The sequence below is a fragment of the Schistocerca americana genome, chromosome X (assembly GCF_021461395.2).
Source record: "Schistocerca americana isolate TAMUIC-IGC-003095 chromosome X, iqSchAmer2.1, whole genome shotgun sequence".
NCBI lineage: Eukaryota > Metazoa > Arthropoda > Insecta > Orthoptera > Acrididae > Schistocerca > Schistocerca americana.
The window spans coordinates 519,773,597-519,789,911 of record NC_060130.1 but is presented as its reverse complement, the minus strand read 5'-3'; the positions used below and the strand labels follow the sequence as shown (position 1 = coordinate 519,789,911).

The 16,315-nt window shown below is 43.3% G+C and overlaps 1 protein-coding gene across 1 annotated transcript in view; it reads left to right on the top strand.

Annotated features, from left to right (window-relative positions):
• Window positions 1-546: 546 nt before the first annotated feature.
• Window positions 547-16,315, top strand: part of LOC124555003 (elongation of very long chain fatty acids protein-like) — a 227,124-nt gene continuing 211,355 nt past the window's right edge. Inside the window, exon 1 of the mRNA XM_047128746.1 lies at window positions 547-940. The gene's annotated coding sequence lies outside the window, so the exon portion shown is untranslated. The remainder of the gene's footprint in view (window positions 941-16,315) is intronic.

Below are 16,315 nucleotides of genomic sequence, written 5' to 3'. Positions count from 1 at the left end.
AGCCATTTGAACCATTTGACCCAGTCTTCGGACTGAAGACCACCACAATGCCATTTAGGTTTCCTACCACTTTATACGAATAGACCGTAACCGATTTCCTGTCGCGTCATAATCAATCACAACTTGGGGTTCCTCCCTAACGACGTAAACCGTTGACGGGTGGTTAAATTCTACTGCTTCGTCTTTCCATTTCCACCTAAGTATGACTCTCAGTACCTTCGAAGTACGAGAATCGATGACCCCGTTAATGGACCATAGTTCTTGCAGAAGCAGAAACTTACGAACTGTTTCAGTTCTCAAATGATTTGGGCCCCACGGTAAAATCATTTAAGAGAGATTAGCCGACTAGAAGAGGGGATCAAAATGACGAAGACCAGTTCCTTCTTGGGAATATTGCTCTCGAGACGATCTGGACGCAGAGACAACAAACAGAGTGTGGTGGCAAGCGGAGCGCGGCCTGCGCCTGCCAAGGCTGTTGACTGACATTGAGAGAGTGCGGGAATATATAGGCGTGCGCGGGCCCGCGCTGCTTAGTGCAGCCGTGGCCGCCCGCCCCGCCACACAGGTAGAGGTACGTACCGCAAGGCGAAGCAGACGCCGGCCACGACGCCACCTAACGCGGGCCTCGTTAGTCTTCCGAGGACGGCCGCAGCTGCCGGAGGACTCGCCGCTCGCTAGCCTAGCAGCCGCCGTCTCAGTGCGACGCCGACGTGTGTGTGTCCGATACCAACCGTGGACTCCTCTCAGCACCCGCATCCAGCTAGAAACGGCAGCCGCTCTCGCCTCTTACTCGATTTTACCAAGCACCCGAGGTCATTTGAGAACTTAAACAGATCGTCAGTTTTTGCTTCTACGATGACTCTGGTCCAGTAACGGTGTCGTCGAGTCTGGTACTTCGAAGGACGCGGTCTCTGTTGTGCTTCCAGCTTTAACCGATAAGGTACTGTTCATTACTTTTGTTTCGTTGCCTTCGCTTTTTAATGCCGCAGAAATGTTATCCGTGTTTTGAGCATCAGTTCCACATTCATTCTTACAGCTCTGTATTTGTTGCTTAGGTTACGTTAGTGTGTGTGTTAGTGTGTGTGTGTGTGTGTGTGTGTGTGTGTGTGTGTGTGTCATCCAGCAGTCTTCTGATATCGAATCTCTTCCTGCCGCACCCGATTACGTTCTGAGAAGTAAATATTTGTATGGAAAGAACTTTTTTCGAGATATGTACTTCCAGGAGAAGGCTTTTCGGCTTTATCAAATTTCACAAGCACTGCAAGGAGAAACTGTCGTTCTCTTTTATTACAGCATCGTTTACAATATCCCACAACTTCGGTGTTCTCTAATGCAACTTCTTAAACTCGTATGTTTTTCCAATGTACGGAGCAAATAATACTCTGAAACGTTTTTCTTGTTATTGTAACACTCGGAACGAAGCAACCGTTCGTAGGTAGGAAGTATTTACTCTCGTATATTACACCTGGCCATCGGAAATCTGGCTTACAGTTTTTATTCTGCACCACAGATATGATGGAATGTGGAGGTCTCGCTTCTCAGTGTAATTTGTTTTTCTCACTAATATAAATATGTTCATATTTCGTTAATTCCAAACCTGTACTTAGCCATGAAAACCCTTACAGGTTATTGCACTATTCAGAAAATGTATGAGTGAGATGATAGAGAAAGCTAATTTTACTGGATAGTCATCCTCACTGGCGGAAAAAATTAGGCCACTTAACCAAAGGATCTGTAACAAATGTAAAAAGTGGAAGAAATAAATTCAGTGCAGTTATTTGGTATTAACACACTACAGTTTTCCGTTGCGTGAAATCTCTTCCATGTGTAATATAAAAGTGAATCATTCTTCAGTAGTAGTGCCGGCTTTTTATTGGTTGTCGTGCGGGAGAGCGTTACTCCTTCACTGAACAGGTTGTTAAAGTTTCTTCTTATCTAGTCTTAAACAGAGAAACGTTAGATTATTTGTGCAGTGTGTCAGTTGCATTAACTCTCGCCGTGTACTGCCTTTCATACCAAAAAGATGTCTTTAAATAATAACGAAATATTGAATATCCTTACACACTTATTTCATTTCGAGGCACAATTACGATTTTTAAGTCTACAAGCCCCCTGAAATGAGCATTTCATGGGAAGTATATATATTTTTTGTGTTTCTAGAAGTCGTGTACAATCATTAATGCGAGACTCTATGCGGATGAAAGCTATATAATTATTAGGAGAATGATTATTTCTTAGGCGTTTTTATTGCTCTTATTGAATTGGAACGCAGGTATCTCAGATATGGCCAATGTTTGCGGTGTTGTACTGAATGAAATTTCTTGCCCTTTACGGAAAAAGAATTATAACACTAGTTAGTTTGCATCTAATAGTCCTTTCGCGGACCGATGACCATAGCAGTCTGGTCCCTTTAATCCCCCAAACCAACCAACCAACCAGTCCTTTCGCAACTTAAGTTTCGGGCAGACTTGGGCTGCCACAGATAACGTGCTGCTCGTATCAATATGACCTGTCAATGGAACCTTTCTTTTACTCCCTAGAGGAAATTCGCTTACATTCCACTTAGTCATTGCGCAAAAACAGCGCTAAAGCTTTGAAGCAGTAACCCGGAACTCAAGAGGCTTAGCGGCCAGAGGACTCCCACAGCAAATGTGCTTTCTCCGCTGGTTGAAAGTGAAACAGGCTCCGCGCCAACGGCCAGACTCCTTTCCGCCTGCGTGTAGGCAGGCAATGGTAGCTGTAGCTACACTTTGAATCCGTGGCTTTGTAACAGTTACTGAAGTTTTGTAAAGAATACGTCCGCGCAGGAAGAAAAGCACATGACAGTTAACAGAAGTAGGAAGAAACGCGAAAGTTTAGATCTGGATACACCCTTAAGAACTTTGAAGCTGATTTTGTCGTATCGCTCTACAGTAGTCTGGATAACGAAATTGCATCTACATACGTGTTCCGCAAACCAATGAAAATTGCATGGCGAAGGTGCTATGACCATTGCTACTCATTCTCTTTCCTGTTCCATTCGCAGTTGAAGCGAGGAAAATTAGTTGCGTGTATACATCTGAGTACTAAACCCGCCCCTTATTTTGTCTATTGGGTTACTACCCCATATAAAAGTTGGAGGCAGTAGAATCTCTCTGTAGTCTGTCGAAAACGCTGTTTCTCTAACCGTGACGGAATAAGAGGTCCTTTCTCCAGGCTGTATATAACATACTGTCAGGACTGAACTCAATACTCTTGAAGTGAGAGTTTGCTGCGTACTTTTCGTCTATTCAAGTTTCCAAGTCTGTATTTCACATGAGGTAGTTTGAGGGTTTTTCCGATGAAGACGTGCTATGTCTTTCGAAAGAACGATTTATTTCGCGTTCTCTTTTGGATCCGTGATTGAGACCGCTTTTCAACAAAACGTTAGCTGATTCATGGGTTCTATTAAACATTTGTCTTCCTACTCTCATAATGTAGACTTTAGTTTCCAGCAATGATGTTCAGCTCCGCGTTTCTGTAAAACTTAGACTGATCGGGGAACCGCAGTGATTAAAACATTGGACTTGAATTCGGGAGCCTCTTTGTCGACGATACGTTTAAAACTTATCTTCCTTCCTTCCCTTCGGATTGGAAAAATGGCGATAAAATTCCTCCACCAGACATTTAGCTCTAGATTTTCAGCGATTCTCCTAATTAACTGCCTGAATGGTTCCTTTGATAAGGATTCGAGGGACGGATGACCGCAGCAGTTTGGTTCCATAGGAACTTACCACAATTCCCCAATCTGAGCTATTTTCTAACCACCTCATGGTCACCGGGTCAATAAATCCTAATATTGCTTCTCATTAAACTTAAATTTTGTTGGAGTTTCGCGTTGAGAACCCAAGGGACTTCCTATACAGAGTCTGGTAACTACAGAACAAAGTACGTAGTGATTAAGGCAATCACACACCACGATCAGTTTCCTCCACCATCTTTGCCCATCTGAGCTAGCAACCGAAACACTCATCATAGCACTGGTCGATCATTTCCTCAATGCAGATATCAATGCATTATAGTACTGCACTAGCTAAAACAGTCGTTTTACTATATCTTCGTCAATCATGCAGACGTTTGACACAGTGATTTAATAACTCCGAGCGAGCAGGCAAGTGTGTCTGTAACATTCGACCGATGCGTGAAGAAGTGTACATTTTCAAACCTGTGGCAGATTTATCGTCTTTCGTCCCCCTATCACACCCATAATTGCCTACGCTACTCGAAGGCCTGCTCGTCCCATATAAGGCCCAGACGGGTGAGCGCATACAGCTATGTACGGTTGGTTGCGTAACGGTTTTTGTCAGGTTGTGGCTGTGAGCGATTTTGTCAGCTGGCACCTCGTCGCGGCTGGCGGCCGATGAAACGTGCTTTCTCTCGCCTCCTCCCTTTCGGAGAAAGCTACATCCGTAGAAACCGCTCGCGCCAGCCCGTGAGCCTTCGGAAATTCCCCTTTTCCTTGGTGCTCTGATAGGTTGCAGATGGATTCCAGCAATTGCACAGTAGACGCGTTAAACGACGGACACCCTCTAGTGCGTATTGTTACCTAGCCTAGCGTAGCCTAAGCAGCCTGACACCTAAAAGTGTTAAATCGATAAAGAAGTAATTTCTAAATCTGAAACGGAAAGACTGTACCCATCAGTTTGTTAAAGGATTCTCTCGTTCTAAACTGATTTAATGAAATTAGAGCACACCTAATCCACCACAGTCGAGCCAGAATTTGAACTGGGAGCAGCTTATTGGCCAGACTTGAATATTACGTCATCAGCTGACCAATGTTGTTTACATTAAGATGTGACTGTGGACAAACAATGTTCTACAACAACCACAAAAAGATTTACGTATTTCAGAGGTCAATAGGAAGGGAAGCCTGACTCAGATGGAAACTGGAGTGAGGCTGGGGAATATTAAAGTGTCTTTAACGGAAAAACCGTCCTAGGAAACGTCTGAGTCATTTTGAAAATTTCCGTTGCCCAAGAATGAAACATCGCTAGTGGTGACATTTTTTTTTAGGTTTCTAGGCGGAATATATTAAATATTTTTCTTTTTGTGGTTCCAACCTATTCAGATACTGTAGCATCTCAAGTGTGCTACTACTTTAACAATATTGGATCTCGATGCCAGAGACTGGCGCAGGAAGGCTAAGAGAACGCCCAGCCATGTTTCCCTATTCCATTCCGTGGAACTTTTAAAGAAAGAATGTTTGCTATGGGACCGAACCAAGGCATCCTTACACAGTCAGAAAAGATGTCTCTGCAAAACTGTTATCTAAATCGCTACTGAAATAGCGTACCTGATGTTTATTCACACCGCTTACCGATAATCTTTAAAAGAGTTAACCCCGTATCAGCTCAGTAACATGCATTAAAACGGGTATGGAACGTCGGTTACATCTAAGATTCAATCAGTAATGGTCTGGCGCAGTTTTATCCCCATGGTATCTCGCAAGAAATATGTTAAATTAGGCATACACCGAAATTCATTGCGAGAAATATTCATTATAAATTTTGCCTCAACTTGGATGGTAGAAAAAAGGATAAAGTTTAACATAATGCTAGCATCGAACTTATTAAAAGGGGCAGTAACTCAGACTGAGAATCGATGACTTGGAAACATATCTCTAGCTCTGAAGGCATGATAACGACCTTCGTGAGAACTGATTTAAGGAAACAAAGAAAAAACGAAACTGGGGGTACTCAGACGCGGTCTTAGCTCTCCTCCGCCGCCGCCTCCTCCTCCTCCTCCTCCTCCTGAATGATTCCACTGTTTCGACATGACCTTGTCTTTACGGAATTTTAAACCCCAACATTCCTTCCTTTACTTAGACTTCATGGTTAGTTTCTAGATATGCACTCTATCTTTGCAGATCCACGAATAGCCTTGTCAGCAGCGGAAACATCACACTAAGTAATCACGCACAATACCTAGAACAAGGTAATTGGATGTTTGTTAGACGAGTGCTAATGCGAAAGATGGCACCCCTTTGATAATAAACTTCACTTTCTTCAGTAAGGAGGGAACAATCATTTTAAGAGCCAAGATACTGAGCAAATATTTCAACTGATTAACAGGTGTCAGTAAAATGGATTAACAATTTTAGAAGCTATAATTAACAATGATTAAAATGTACTCTGTAAAATAAAAGCGCTTTCTTGTCAACAAACTAGAAAGTCCCTGGCTGGATCGGATCACCGATCAGCTGCCGTAGCTTCACCTTGGCCTTGAACACAGGAATTGTTACCGTGCACGCCCTTTGCTGCCGCGCAGCGCTCTGACACTGATGTAACAGCTTAGAACTGGCTTTTCCGTGATACTATTGGAAGACCGTTTGTTCCTCGACATAGGTCACTCTACATTAAATGTCATTTTTGTAATTGCTATCTTTATTATAGCTCGAGAAGAAAGAGGACGATGAACGGGAGTGTTTAAAGAGACTTGATAAGAGTTCCGAAGTTGCAATGAAACTTGGGGTTTCTTTTCACTAAGAAGACGTTTCGTAAGAGTATTTCTATATTAAACTGACCAGGAGGGGCGACAGTGTCAAGTAATTTTAAGACATAGTTAAAAGCAAAACCTGTAAATACGTAAACATTTCATTTTGTGTACTTACGCTCGCAGTTTACGTTAAGATATTGCTCGGAAGAAGACCGTTCAGTAAAGGCAATGAATTTTTCACCATACTCTTGCTGTTTCATTGCAAAGCCTGTTGCCAAGGTGTCTTTATTTCATATAACCCTACTACATTTGTCCCTGATAGAGTCATAAAATTTTAATCACTCATAGAAAACTAGAGGTACCTCTTTCTCGTGTCTACAATGAACACTCTTGAGCGAAATTAGGCACTAAGTTGTCCTCTGAGATGCTTTACAGAAACTGACTTGAACTCTGGGCAGTTCTTACTACATGATTTGTTAGGGCACATTGGTTAAAACCACTAATCTTCCAAAGCATCCTTCCAACCTGCACATAGATAGGCTTTGTTACTGGATTAGCGCCTCTAGAGAGAGAGAGAGAGAGAGAGAGAGAGAGAGAGAGAGAGAGAGAGAGAGAGAGAGAGAGAGAGAGAGAGATGTGGCGAATAACTATTGCTCAGTTACACTATTGCTTCTTAATTAGGTTCTACTACTGTTCGAACAATACATGTAAACACACGAACCAACACCGAGCCAGGTGAAGTTGGGGCACTGGACTCTAATTCGGGAAGTACTCTGTTCAAATCCCCTTTTGGTCATCCAAATTTGTGTTGGCCATGTTTTACCTGAATCTCTTCAGGCAAATGCTGAGACGGATCATTAGGCAACCCGGGGCAGTTTCGTTACTTCAGCATTCTTGATTTCAGCTGGTATTACCTCTTATGGCGTTAACGAGTGGTCTGCATTTTATCATCCTTCATCCAAACGTATTTTGGTACATACGTGGCTGTAAACAGTAACAATAAAATGCCGTCTCCTTTACAGGGGTGACTAAAAGCACCTCGCACTGATGTTTAATAAGGCCGATACTCACGGAGCTTGTATACGATTTGAGACGTCACGTCGTCTCGTTCGTCCAGTAGTATAGCCATTAGCGTTTATGCCTGGATCCCTAACGTGATGTCTGCAGTATGGAGTTCAGAATATTTTGGCTTCATTTTCCATTGTTGTATTTGAACTGGAAGACTGAAAAAGTCATTGCTTACAGGCTATCATGCTTCTTCGAAAATTGCCGTTTAAAACTGTTAGTCAATGAAGTTAAGCATCAGTTTAACGTGTGACACACAAATGAAACGGTCAATCTTAAAATTATTTCGTATCGCCTCCCACTTACAGACGTCGTTGTGACGCTATTCATACGTTCTTGCTATCTGCAAACTCGTAAACGTGGCTTTAAACATTTCCTCCCATTCTACTAATACTCACGAAAAGAAAGGCATTAACCGTAATTTCCATTACGAGTGTTCATAGTCTACTAATGTTGTCTTCATTCGGGGTGGACAATTTTGTGGCCTATTTAAGAAAATTAAGTGGCAACTGAATAGTCATGAAAATGCAGACACGTTCATTAATTTATTGAGCGACTATGCTTGTTTCCTAAGAAGAACAAATATGTGAAACCAGCAACTTGAGCTCACTGTTAATGGCTTCTAAGAGTGCTCCAGCTTTACCATTCTTCAAAACATTCTTGTCCAAACATCTGGAGATTGAAAATGAAATGAATCACAGCCATTCCAGATCTGCATCGGTTGTCCGCAGAGTCGATGGGATGGTGGGACTCCACACTCCCTATAAAATACAAGAGGAGTCAAACATATCGGTAAATTATCAGTATGACCTTAGAGATATACACCGATCAGCCAAGACATCATCACAACAGCCTGCTGGTCCACCTAGGGAACGCAACATAGCAGCGAGTCTGCGAGGCACGGATTTGACAAGTCCTTTGTAGTCATTTTCGGAAGTATGTGACACCAGCTGTCTGCACATAGGTCACTTCATTCCCATAAATTACGGGCTGGTGGCTTGTGGGCACGCAGCTGCCTTCCGATAGCGTCTGGGATGTGTTCCTTTGGGTTAAGATGAAGTAAACTTGGTGGCCAAGACGAAGATATCAACGTTAAGTTCAGTATGATGTTCCTCAGGAGAGCTTCTGTGCAGTTTGGAAAGTAGGAGACGAGGTACTGGCGGAAGTGAAGCTGTGAGGAGGGGGCGTGAGTAGTGCTTGGGTAGCTCAGATGGTAGAGTACTTGCCTGCGATAGGCAAAGGTCCCAAGTTCGAGTCTCGGTCCGTCACACAGTTTTAATCCGCCAGGAAGTTTCATCATGTTCCTCAAATCACTGCAGCACGATTCTGGCCTTGAGATTAACAGTTATCTTGTTGGAAGACGCTATTAACGTAGAGGAAGATATCAAGCATGAAGGGTTGCAGGTGGTCCACAATAATGGTCGCGTGGTCCGCAGCTATCATGGTGGGTTCAATTACTTCATAGGCCCCATGAAAGAAGAGATGAATGTCCTCCATAGCACACAACGCCACACATGGGCCTGTGTCGGTGACGTGTTGCATGTTTCGAAAAACCGTCCGCCTGGATGACTGCGTATCCGGTCACCACCATCGAACTAATGTTAAAAGAAACGTGATTTAGCAGCCCAGGCGATACGTTTCCATTGACCAACTGTTAAATTTCGATGAGCCCATGCCTATGTAGTCGTAACTATTTTTCGTCAACATGGGAAAACGTAGAGGTGGTCTGCTGCGGACTCTCGTATTAAACAATGTGCGCGGAACGGTGCACTAAGAAACACTTGTGCCTGCACTGATATTGTGCTATCGTCATGTCTGTCACAGATCGTCGCCTATTACGTTTGTATGACACAATGTACCATAAAATTTGTCTAGTCAAATTCTTTCTCATTAATGTGACACTCGCCAGGAAGCTATAGTCCGTAAGCAAAATGCACACCAGTTTGTGACGAACAAGACAGCACCTACAGAATAAATGACCACCACTGTTCCAGCAAGTGAGCATGGAGGACATAATGTGGGAAGGCTGTCCAAAGCTTCGGCACACCTTCACTGTCTTTCACTCACAAAGCTACTCGTTGTTTCTTGAGATACCAATGTTTCTGACAAACGAGACCTTGTTTTGCGTGCGCAGTCTAAGCTTTGAGGACTCCCCATTGACTATCTTTTGAAATAACCTGCTAAATTTAAGAGCCTCTTTCGTTTAACTTCATTCCGTTATGTCAAATGACGTTGACCAATTAGTTACAATAATTAATTTTTCAAAATCTAGGATGAGCCTCTGTTATCAGCATTTTGATGGTAATACATCTATGGGCTAAACATGGTCCAAGTTAGTGGAAAAAATAATAGCGATCTATGTATTGTCGTGAGATTGGGGCCTATTTCTTGTGATCTCACTTATTGTGAAAGAGTTCTTCTGTAGTGTAGTCCTACTATTGGTCAAATTGGAAGTATATCTACTACATGCCGGGGAGAGGCCCAAAATTTGTTCCCAGAAATTCTGAAAATATTATTCCTAATAAAAGCTGGAGTCACGTTAATCTATTTCTATAGTAAGACGTGGCGTTGTTGTTGTTGCTGGCGTTGTTGTTGGCGTTGTTAAGTCTCTACCATACGTTTACGTATGCGAGAACATTTAACGTAGGCATAATTAGTTAAAAAGAAGTGAGGGCAGTTATGACTGGTAGACAACTCCTCTTTCTCGCCTGTCCTATTCTGCTGACTGCGATCGCACTATTAAAATGATACGAGGTTTAGTCAGCGTTTGCGGACACGATCGGAACTTATAAAGTGCAAATTTATTCATCTACCAATACGTTGGGCGCAATGTATTTACGCAATGTAATATCATGGTATTACTGTGACGACTGCTTGTCCTCTGCCCCGAAGCACCGCGTTTGACTCCTTTTTTGTGGTTACACACAAACTGGTCGTAAATCCGGCATGTCTACGTTTAATCACATAGCTTTAAGTTCCAAACAGTTTCCTTACTTGGGCAGCAGTAAACACAATTATTGAGGAAGTAAATCTAACAGAAAGAACACACATTCACCCTTCTCAAAGCATCTTCCTTATAAATTTTCACTTTAGCTGAAGCCGGTGACGTTCAGAGGCCAGGCAATATATTTCTTCGTATTTTGCCGGCCGCTATGGCCGAGCGGTTCTAGGCGCTTCAGTCTGGAACCGCGCGACCGCTACAGTCGCAGATTCGAATCCAGCCTTGGGCAAGGATGTGTGACGTCCTTAGGTTAGTTAGGTTTAAGTAGTTCTAGGTTCTAGGGGACTGATGACCTCAGATGTTAAGCCCCATAGTGCTCACAGCAATTTTTTCTTCATTTTTCACATTTTGAAGAATAAACTATTTTCATACGCACTATATCTCTACTGAGCTTCCCTTAAATTTATTAGGTTCTGTTACGAAGTAATTTCATTTCTTCACAGAATGTGATTGTATACTTTTAGGTGGTTCACTCTGTGATCTTACATGAGATTTTTTCACTTGAGCCAACCCTTTGTACATTCTCTAATATTTACTGTACATTTTGTGTTCTGCTAACGTAATTTGTATTGTTTTACAAGAAATGTAGCTAAAATGACGCTCTGTTGACTGCTCTCACAACAACAACAACAACAACAACAACAACAACAAAAACAACGCTATGCCACGTGTTCATGTAAACTGTAGAACCTACAGGTGTAACAACGTGACGTGCTCTTTCGAGAGCGAAGTAATACAGACCGACACAACGTATTTAAACGAGTTAAGAAAGTACAGTACTATAGGACTACAGCATAAAACCTACTGGTAGAAGACACTGAGAAGCAGTTAAACAAGTAGGAATGTGTCACGGCTGTTAAACGACAGAAGAAATTACGAGTATAAATGATTAGTATGGCACTCGTATTAACTTTGGCACTGCCGTGACTGCTCTGCATGTTAATGTTAAGCCTCGCAGTTATTTGTATCTTCTTCGGACACAGTGAACTGCTTGCCTTAGCGATATCTGAAAGTGAAACGTGCACAAAAGACAGAACAAGAGTGGAACAGATGCTTTTTGACTGGTGTTACAGAACATAGAAAAAAATAGTTTAGTGTTTCGAACAACCAATCAACAGACACAAAATCGAATCGATTAAAAGTGTTCTGTGTAGCACTTTGGCTAAAAGGATGATAGGTTGATATCAAACATCCTTAATCATAAAATATAAGTTAATTTTTTAATATATACATAGGGTAAGATTTGTGGGAGACGAAGGTTAGAATAAATTAAGCTATTTCAAGTGGATATAGGTTGCTTTAGTTATGCAGAGATAAAAGGACTTGCGTAAGATAAGCTGACAGAGCTGCATCAGACATATAGTCGGACTGAAGACTGTAACAAAATCAGAACGTATGAATAGTGTTGACATCTTTCGTTTTGAGAAAGGATGATATCAGTGGTAATCTATATCTTTACTCTAATACCTAAATGTATCTAGTAACCGGAACACAAATGAAGTATTGGTATTATAACTATTAATATTTTGTTTCGAAGACTTACCTGTCCATTATTGGCTATACCGCACGTTTATATCAATCGGAGGAGTGTCTGGAATTGTAGTATTTAAGAGGTTTTTAATACACTCCTGGAAATTGAAATAAGAACACCGTGAATTCACTGTCCCAGGAAGGGGAAACTTTATTGACACATTCCTGGGGTCAGATACATCACATGATCACACTGACAACCACAGGCACATAGACACAGGCAACAGAGCATGCACAATGTCGGCACTAGTACAGTGTATATCCACCTTTCGCAGCAATGCAGGCTGCTATTCTCCCATGGAGACGATCGTAGAGATGCTGGATGTAGTCCTGTGGAACGGCTTGCCATGCCATTTCCACCTGGCGCCTCAGTTGGACCAGCGTTCGTGCTGGACGTGCAGACCGCGTGAGACGACGCTTCATCCAGTCCCAAACACCTTCTAGAGCACGTTGGGTGGCACGGGATACATGCGGACGTGCATTGTCCTGTTGGAACAGCAAGTTCCCTTGCCGGTCTAGGAATGGTAGAACGATGGGTTCGATGACGGTTTGGATGTACCGTGCACTAATCAGTGTCCCCTCGACGATCACCAGTGGTGTACGGCCAGTGTAGGAGATCGCTCCCCACACCATGATGCCGGGTGTTGGCCCTGTGTGCCTCGGTCGTATGCAGTCCTGATTGTGGCGCTCACCTGCACGGCGACAAACACGCATACGACCATCATTGGCACCAAGGCAGAAGCGACTCTCATCGCTGAAGACGACACGTCTCCATTCGTCCCTCCATTCACGCCTGTCGCGACACCACTGGAGGCGGGCTGCACGATGTTTGGGCGTGAGCGGAAGACGGCCTAACGGTGTGCGGGACCGTAGCCCAGCTTCATGGAGACGGTTGCGAATGGTCCTCGCCGGTACCCCAGGAGCAACAGTGTCCCTAATTTGCTGGGAAGTGGCGGTGCGGTCCCCTACGGCACTGCGTAGGATCCCACGGTCTTGGCGTGCATCCGTGCGTCGCTGCGGTCCGGTCCCTGGTCGACGGGCACGTGCACCTTCCGCCGACCACTGGCGACAACATCGATGTACTGTGGAGACCTCACGCCCCACGTGTTGAGCAATTCGGCGGTACGTCCACCCGGCCTCCCGCATGCCCACTATACGCCCTCGCTCAAAGTCCGTCAACTGCACATACGGTTCACGTCCACGCTGTCGCGGCATGCTACCAGTGTTAAAGACTGCGATGGAGCTCCGTATGCCACGGCAAACTGGCTGACACTGACGGCGGCGGTGCACAAATGCTGCGCAGCTAGCGCCATTCGACGGCCAACACCGCGGTTCCTGGTGTGTCCGCTGTGCCGTGCGTGTGATCATTGCTTGTACAGCCCTCTCGCAGTGTCCGGAGCAAGTATGGTGGGTCTGACACACCGGTGTCAATGTGTTCCTTTTTCCATTTCCAGGAGTGTAGTTCGTGGGTATCGTAGTTAGGCCTACACCAGGTTTTACGAGCAGATTGCTGGTTATCAAGGCTTGCAGTATTGTGTGCTCAGTTGAGCAGACATAGAGACCATATAATTGAGTAAGGTTTTGTGAATAGTAAAAAGTGACTCTCAGTAAAATCCGAATGTTTCGCAAATGGCGGGAACCTAAACTTTTATCAGTCGAGAATAATCGAAATAGTAGCTAATTAATGTGCAGACATTCTGTAGGGTTGTCAACAATGTAGCAGCGTCTTCCTGAAGAAAGTTTTCTGTAAGTTTCTTATTCGTGCTTTTGCCTGATAGTGACGCGTAGAAACTAGAAGACCCTGTCTTCTCTTGATAACCCGAGAAGATTTCAGGAGGGAAAGCGTGCCTTGTCATAAAACTAATTAGGCCACTGGAAATGTACTACGTCCATAGATAGTGCTAAAAGTAAAACCTAAAAGTACCGTTAGATTGAAGCATCATTCTACAGAGTAAGAAGTTTTCCTCCCTATGTGCCACTTCGTAAAGTGTCGGTTATTGTGATACTATGTTAAACTTAACGGAAGCATAATAGAATGAATAACAGCTAAGTGGTTGTTAGGAGAGCGCAACGACATTTATTCCGTATTAAGATATGTTGAGTACAAACCTTAGTACCGTTGTCAGAAAGTGTTGCTGATTTACTTCTGAGTGCGTGTCTGTGCCTGTTTGTTCCTGGGCACCCCAGAGTAATAAAGTAGCCAGAGATAATATGTAATAAACGTCGTTTACAAAGATAAACGCTATGGAGAGCGCTGAAATGCATGATGATATCCAGCAAATGGTTCGGAATTGAAATGTTCAGGCGCTGCATAACTAGGAACGAAAATTTCAGAGAGATCATACGTGGAATTTTATAAATTAGGGTGAAAGAGGAGGCTAGGGATGTTGTTACATCTGCCTTCCTTCCGTATCTGGGAAGTGTTTGCTTCAAATTAACAGGAATCAAGTGCAAGCGATCTTCCAGCCTGACAAGGCGGCAGCTCTTCTAACAAGAGTTAAGGACGATGTATTACCTCGAAAGAGAGGAAAAGATCAAATTTTGTACCAACATGGTAAATAGGACAAGCCAGACGCACTGTAAGGGAACGATACGTGGAAACACTAGTGGTGGTGTCCGAATGAGTGCTTTCTGTACTGATCACAACTACATCTTTTTGGGAAACTGCTTAAATATTCTCAGTAAATACAACTAGAAGACAACCTAATAAACCGGGATGAGGACTTTGGTTTAGAAATGGTATGGATTTGCATCTTCCACCTAGCGTGTTTGTTAGTCATGGCCGTTTACTGCATGGTCTTTGACTTTTGTTCAAACAATAAATAAGTGCAATGTCATACTCGAAGCAATCGGTGAACTCCTTGAGGGGTATAATGTTGGTAGCCGAAACGTCGGGACAATAATTAGTAATGCCACTGGCGTATTTCTGAGAGCCGTTGGAACAACTAATCTACCAGGAAAGCGTATAGAAGCACACAAAGTTATTATTTTGCAGCAATGAAGACTAAAAAGTTCGACATAGTTTCTTGAAAAAATGTCTCTCTCACGATAAAAGTGAAAAGAGTGTAATTTTGACCTAACCATCTCTTCTGAAATGTTTTGTTACGTGCGCCTACTTCAGTTGCGTATCCAGCATTTAACGGAAAAAACCTTATCTTTGTATTATAGCACGTTTCAAACGAATTATTGGATGAAAGATGTGAAGTTTGTCCTAAGATGAGTTGTAAGAAGATATTCAATTGAACCCAGTCTCTTCAGAAGACCGGGCAACATGTCATATTAAATATCATGTCCGTTATTTTTTGTGGCTTCGGATGCCTTCTCAGCCACATCCATCTGTATTGCTCTGTACTGGTGTGGAACAAGAATTTTCGGAGAGTTTCTATTCAGCGCAGTTCTTCAGTTATGTTTACTCTACCTCATACATTCCCATTTAGTGTTTCAGTACCTTCCTTTGATGCTCTAGACATAGTGTTCTTACTACATAATCTACATGTCGAAATAATTCGCTTTTTCTACTCCTTCTGGTCGAACTCTCTCTCTCATCTACCGAAATGGACCATCTTTCCTTGGGCACTTAATTTCTTTGATTATTTGCCCGATTGCTGTTGGTTCAGAGATATCATTAGGACTGTGATATTACTGCAAGAGTTAAGATGTTCCCTCTTCCTGCTTGCACTACTGTTCGAATAATCAGCAATTTACGTTCCTAAATAAGTTTGGAATGTTTGTGCTTCAGAACCATCACGAAAATAGAAGCTGAAATAAGCTTTTTTAGAGGCTTTTACTCAGTGGGTCATTGCTTCGAATTAAACGAAGACAAATCAAATTGCGAAATGAGGATGAACACATGGTGCAAGGGTTGCGGGTAAGTGTACCGTGCTTTGATATGCAAGTGCTGCGTGCGCCGCTACGTAAGCATTGCGTAGCATTGCGTTAGCCTCGCCGCTGGGCTGCTGGCGGGAAGAGCACGTTCCCCGTTGCATAACGGACGCAACGTGCAGTTCGTCCAACGAGAAAGCGCCCTTTCTTAGTATGCCGTACAAGGCTAACATTAAAATAGGTCTAACATTTAAGCTACGACTTGGTGCTTCTCCTGCGTTCGTCTGTCCAGACACCTGGTCTGGCTGTTATTTCCGGTGCGTTCTCCAGCCTTGGACAGAGACCACTTCACGCGAAGGTCACTCAGTGGCCTGTCCTTGGTGTGAATCTCTCGTATCTGTTTTCCGCGTTTACCTAAATTCAGAATGTGATTTTTCACAGTAA